Source organism: Chrysochloris asiatica, unplaced genomic scaffold, assembly GCF_000296735.1.
Source record: "Chrysochloris asiatica unplaced genomic scaffold, ChrAsi1.0 scaffold00160, whole genome shotgun sequence".
In the NCBI taxonomy this organism is placed as follows: domain Eukaryota; kingdom Metazoa; phylum Chordata; class Mammalia; order Afrosoricida; family Chrysochloridae; genus Chrysochloris; species Chrysochloris asiatica.
This window is the reverse complement of record NW_006408678.1, coordinates 694,193-700,718: the sequence shown is the minus strand read 5'-3', so window position 1 is coordinate 700,718 and position 6,526 is coordinate 694,193. Positions and strand designations below refer to the sequence as shown.

At 41.5% G+C, this 6,526-nt stretch overlaps 1 pseudogene; it reads left to right on the top strand.

The window, feature by feature from the left end:
* Window positions 1–2,657: 2,657 nt before the first annotated feature.
* LOC102831150 lies at window positions 2,658–6,228 on the top strand (annotated as a pseudogene).
* Window positions 6,229–6,526: the final 298 nt, after the last annotated feature.

The following is a 6,526-nucleotide window of genomic DNA, read 5'->3' as shown; positions in this document are numbered from 1 at the left end:
TAAAAAAAAAACCCTATTGACAACCTAGTAGAGAGGTGGACATGTTTACATGTTTATGTTTACAACAACGGGGTATTTTAAGTGTCATGGTCATGCTGCTGTGGCACTGCAAGATAAGCACTGGACTACTAACCACAAGGTCAAATTCACAGCCGCTCCTCAGAAATCCCATACAGGGTGGCTATGGGTTAGAACCAACTTGAGGGCACTTTATAGCAATAACAATAACCTGATGGTTCTAAGGCACCCTGATGGTGCTGTAGTGAGACATTGGGTTGTTAACTGCAGGGTCAGTGTTTCAAACCCACCAGCTGTAAGGAGGGAAAGGTGAGGCTGTCTATGCCCATAAAGATTTACAGTTTTGAAATCCGTATATAGTAAGGGTAGTAATTGGAATTGACTCAACAGAAGTGGCTTTTTCCTTATTGTTATATTTATGATTTTGCTATTCACTGGCTGTCATGAAAGCAAAGAGGAGAGACTCTTACATCTACCTGGTGGGTGTGGATCCCTGAAGGTTTCCGGGAATGTGGAGTGTTCTAGTTAAAGAGAACACCAAAGTCCAAAGCCCAGGGCCAGGAACTTGTGGGTATATTTGAGAAATGACAAGATCAAGTGCAGCAGACCTCAACCTTCTCAGAAATCATACTAAAGATGCCAGGAATAGGGAAACCTTCCAACATTGCTGTATATGCTTAGGAAGAAAACAACACTCAAATAGAAAATGATAAGGTTCTATAAAAAAGAAATATCTTACTGAAATCCTTCCTATTTCTTCTCATCCCTTCCACCCCAAGTAATTTCCTCTAATTGGAATATCCTTTCCTTCCTTTTTACTCCCCCTCCAAAATTTTTTTAGCACAGTTATTGGGTCCAATGTCCTGTAGCGATTGAGTCCAATTTAAAAACACCCTAGATAAACAAACAAAAAAAGAGGAAAACCTTTATTATTAGGAAGTTGGCTCCTGGAACATCTGCAACGAAGAAGAATAGTGTCTGATGACTATTTCTTACAAGTAATATTTATACCCATATTTAACAATGCAGGTGGGCTATAATCTTACCACTGTAGCATTTGCACCAATCCACAAAATGATTGGATGTCATGATAAACACGTCTTAATTCTCCTAGTCCCTGTTTGTCAGGGTGGTTACTTTTTCAGAAACCACACAAAGAGGGACCAGGCTTCAAGCCTACGTGAACATTGATATTATAAAAGCGTGTATCTAAGAAAGAAGGACAGGAGAGGGATGTGTATGGGGCAGGGAAAGGAGGTCTTAAGCAGTGCTCTAGTATATTGTCAATTTCTCACACTGTCTACACTCATGCTCTCTCAATCTATCCTTTGAGACTTGGTTGTTGTTTTTAAGTGCCATTGATTCATTTCTGACTCATAACGACCCTGTAGAGGGTTTCCGAGGACAGCTGGTAGGTTTGAACCACTGACCTTGTAGTAAGCACTCCATTGCTTATCCAAGTCAGGCCTCTGTTAACAAGCCTTAAGACTCACTATGTTTGTCAAAAGTGGCACCATAGGATAAGCATTGGAATTCAAGGTTGAACCGACATCGTGGTTCAAACTCACCAGCTGCTCCTCAGATCCCCTATACAGGGTCATTATGAGTTGGAACAAACTCGATGTTACTTAACAACAAGGCTTGTTAATAGAGGCTTGGCATGGTGCTGTTGGATAAGCACTGGACTGGGAACCCCATGGTCGGCAGTTCAAACCCACCAGCTACTCCTTGGAAACCTTATACAGGGTCATTATGAGTCAGGACTTACTTGACAATGGCACATAACAACAATAGAGGAACTCAACATAGGGCTTAAGTCCATTGACAATGACTATAAGTATTAGCAATGCTACCAGTTGTTTTTTTATGGTGGCAGATGCATTTTTATGTCTGGTGTAGCACTGTGACTTAATGTGCTAGACTACGGTTTGAACCGTAAGGGTGACAGTTTAAACTCACCAGCTGTTCCTTGGAAACCCTATATACAGGCTCACTATGGGTTGGAACAAACTCAACGGCACTTAATAATAACAACAACATTTCTCATTTCTGTATTGAGGAGAGAAAGACTCTTACAAAGGGATAGACTAGGCTAGGGGAAACATGATTTTAGGTACATTGACTTATTGTTTTGAAAACCATTGGGAATAACAAGGTACAAATATAAATTACAAAACAATATCTCTAACAATTTTTTTCTATCTAGAGAAGTTAAAAAGTTCACAGATTTTAAAGGCATGTGATAGTAACACTATAGTGAAGATAACAAAGAATGATATCTAAAGTCCAAGGATTTTTTTCTCCACTCATATGACCTTAAGGAGCTCTGGTAGCATAGTGGTTACGAATCAGGCTGCGAACCTTAAGGTCAGCAGTTCGAAGCTACCAGCCTCTCCACAGGAGAAAGATGAGGCTTTATGCTCCCGTAAAGATTTACAGCCTCGGAAACCCTGTACAGGGTCACTATGAGTCGGAACCGACTCCATGGCACATAACAACAACATATGGTCTTGCACCATGAACTCAGGATGAGCTGTCTACTTCTTATGTAGTCATTTACTTCTAGCCATCAGTCAGGTAAGTTAAGGTTAATGTCCATTGATGCCCCCCTCAGGTGGAGAGGAACTGGCTCTGAGCAGATGGGGCTAAAGGTACGCTAACAAAATGCATTGTTTGTTAGGGATATCATTATCTATTCGCAGTGTGTAACAAGGATGTTTTATTTGTGACTGCTTTCATTACTTTTACAAACAGTTAGAATGTTCTTATCATCTACCCCTTGAATATATTCTGCCAAAAGGCATGGCCTTGAAACTACTCAGTGTTTTCAAAAATAAAGGTGAATCTTTTCTCGTGTTAACCAAATTCTGAACTTATTTGTTTGATTTAGACCAATGTGTTCTGACCACCTACATCGAGTCTTACATTTTACTTAGATTCACCATCAACACTCAAAGAAGCTGCAGTCAAGAAATCAAACGATGTATTACATCAGGCAAATCAGCTGCACAAGACCTCTTCAAAGTGTTAAAGAACAAAGATGTCAGTTTGAAGACAAAGTGTGCCTGACGTAAGCCATGGTATTTTCAGTACATGTGAAAATAGGAGCAAATAGGAAGACTGTAGAAGAATTGATGCATTTAAGCTATGGTGTTGGAGGACAATATTAAAAATGCCAATCTGTGTTGGGAGAAGTACAGCCAGAATGTTCTTGGAAGCCAGGATGGCCAGACTTAGTCTCTGATACTTCAGACATATTGTCAGGAGGGATCAGTCCCTAGAGAAGGATATCATGTTTGGTAAAGTGGAGGGTCGGAGAAAAAGAGGAAGACCCCCAGTGAGATGGATCCGCACAGTTGCAGCAACAATAGCCTCAAACGTAACAAAGATTGTGAGGTTGACCCAGGAGCAGGCAGTGTTTTGTGCTGTTGTGCATAAAGTTGCTATGAATTGGTACCGACTCGATGACACCTGACAATAACACATGGAGTCTCAGAGTCCTGGTGTGATGCTGTAGGATAAGCACTAGGCCACAAGGTTTGAACCACAAGGTTCATGGTTCAAACTTTCCAGCCAATCCTTGGAAACCCTATACAGGGTTGCTATCATTCGGAATTGACTCCACGGCACACAGCCAGCCAGCCACACCAGATAACTAATTTTTACTGAATTTTTAAACCACAGTTTTGACTGCATGTCCTATAATGTAATCCTTTAAATGAAAAAAATGAACACGTTAGTTCAAAAGACCTCAAATGCATACATTTCTCTGAATATTAAATAATAATACTTGTTACTTCATTTAACACTATTAAACTTACTAAAGATCTTGAAATAATTCCTACACTATAAAGTCTAATCACTGTTGAAATCAAAGTTTTTAAAAACTATCTCAATGTTTCTATTAAACTTTTAGTTTATTATTATTATTATTTAATCTAAATTTGTCTTAAGATTCTTTAAAAATGCCTACACCTAATCAGCTTGTTGGTAGAAAGATGAGATTTTCACCTCCCACAAAGATTTTTAAAAGGCTTGGAATCCCTAAACAGAGTCGCTATGAGTCAGAACCAACTCCACAACACTTAACAATTTAGCAATCAGCTTGTTGCCACTGGGGACCCTGTGGAGGAAAAACAGGCCTGCTGTCCTGTGTTGTTGTTAAGTACGATTGAGTTTCTTCTGACTCCTAGTGGCCCTGTATAGTTTCTGAGGAGTGACTGGTGGGTTTGAACTGCCGTCCTTGTGATTAGCAGTCCAGTGATTATTCCACAGCACCACATCAGGCTGCCCTTTAGCATCTTTGAAACAAAAATTTTTGTGGGAGCTGTTGTTGTTGTTGTTGTTAAATGCTGTTGAGTTGTTTCCAAACCATAGCGATTCCGTATTGGGTTTCCGAGGAGCGACTGGTGAGCTTGAACTGCTATGCTAACCTTGTGGGTCAAGCTGACCAGCGCATTAATCCACTGTTGCTGGTTGCCATCAAATCAGTACCAACTCATAGTGACCCTATGTGCAACAGAACAAAACACTGTCTGGGCCTGCACCAACCTTACAATCATTGCTATGCTTGAACCTATTGCTGCTGCTACGGTGCCAATCCATATCAAAGGGGGTCTTCCTTTTTTTTTTTCTGACCCTCCACTTTACCAAGCAAGATGTCCTTTTCCAGATGAGAGACTAAGCCTGGCCATCCTAGCGTCTACGGAGCATTCTGGCTGTATTGCTTCCAACACAGATTTGTTTGTTCTTCTGGAAGTCCATGGTACTTTTAATATTTTTCACCAACACCATAACTCATATGCATCAATCTTCTAGCGTCTTCTAGGCTGTGGGAGCTGACAAGCTCATTTTTCCTCTGGAGGAGAAGCTGGTGGGCTCAAATTACTGAGCTTGAGGTTAACAGACCAATACTTACCACAATGAGTTACCAAGGCTCCCTCCAATTCTTATTTTTCTTTAAAGCTATCCTTGGTGGTGGTGTTTATGAGCCATGGAGTCTGTTCCGACTGATAGCGACCCTGTACAGGGTTTCCGAGGCTGTAAATCTTTACGGGAGCAGAAAACCTCATCTTTCTCCGGTGGAATAGCTGGTAGTTTTGAACTCCTAACCTTGAGGTTACAGCCCAATTTATAACCACTACGCTACCAGAGCTCCTTTATTCAGAATGTATGAGTTTGAACCACCAACCTTGTGATTAACAGTCCAGTGTTCATCCTACAGTGCCACACCTGGATGCTAAGGGCTATTTAGGAATAAAGAAGTTCCTGAAATTCCTGGGAGATATCAGTACAACCTGAGATAAGAGAACAATAAAGAAGTTCCTGAGATTCCTCAGACCCTCACCCCATGTAACTTTTCTTTTCCCTTTTAAATCTTTTGAAGGCAGTCCGGAGAACAGTCTCTCTGCCTCCTGTATATCCAATACACAGTAAAGCTTGCGTGCTTTTCTACACACATGTATCCAAGTAATTGACTGTCTTTGTAACAGGTAGCACAAGCCCCCACTTTGCAGTATCAGGAGCATAGAGAACTTTCTGGAAAAAGTCATACCTTTCTGGTGTACTGGTTAAATGTACGCACACATATTTGTCCAAATGGATCAAACTGTACAGTCACTGTATGTAAATTTCAACTGCAAGAAGAGACAACCTTATTCTCCCTGCTCTCCAGCATTAGCTGTTACTGAGGCTATTCAATTTTTAAAGCCCAAGGATCCAAATTCACTTCCATGTCCTCTGAAGAAAGGAAAATAACTCTTTATGGGCGGTCTCGGTTTTAACAACAATGAGCAGACGTTGGAAGACCACTTCAACAGCTTTGGATCTATTTCTGAGGTGGTTTGTTGTTAAGGACCAAGAGATTCAGTGATGCCGGGGTTTTGGCTTTATCACCTTTACCAATCCAGAACATGCTTCAGATGCCATGCGAGCCAGATGAATGGAGAGTCCCTGGATAGTCACTAGGTCCATGTGGATCATGCAGGCAAATCAGCACCAGGAACCACAGGAGGTGCCTTTAGTGCTCTTGGATGCGGTCACAGCTACTCTAGAGATGATGGGGACCAGGGCTATGAGAGCAGCAGGTATGATGGTCGGCCTGGAGGATATGGATATGGATGTGGAAAGTTCAGAGATTATAGTGGCAGAAGTCAGGGTGCTTATGACTGCTGCTTTGGAGGAAATTACAGAAACCATGATGACAACTGAAATGAGGCATTGTTGTTGTTAAGTGCTGTCGAGCCGGTTCCGACCCATAGCGACCCTGTATAGGGTTTCCAGGGAGCGACTGGTGAGCTTGAACTGCCAACCTTGCAGCTCAAACAGCTTTGCCCACAGTGCCACACCAGGACTCCAAAATGAGGCACGCACGTATAATATAGATACACAAGGAGGAAGAAATCTCCTGATGCAGAATCACCCTTCTAGATGGCTGTCTTTATGAAAGACTTCTGGAGCTACACTGAAATGGCTTTGTTTTTAGTCTACCAAATTCTGTATTTTAGTA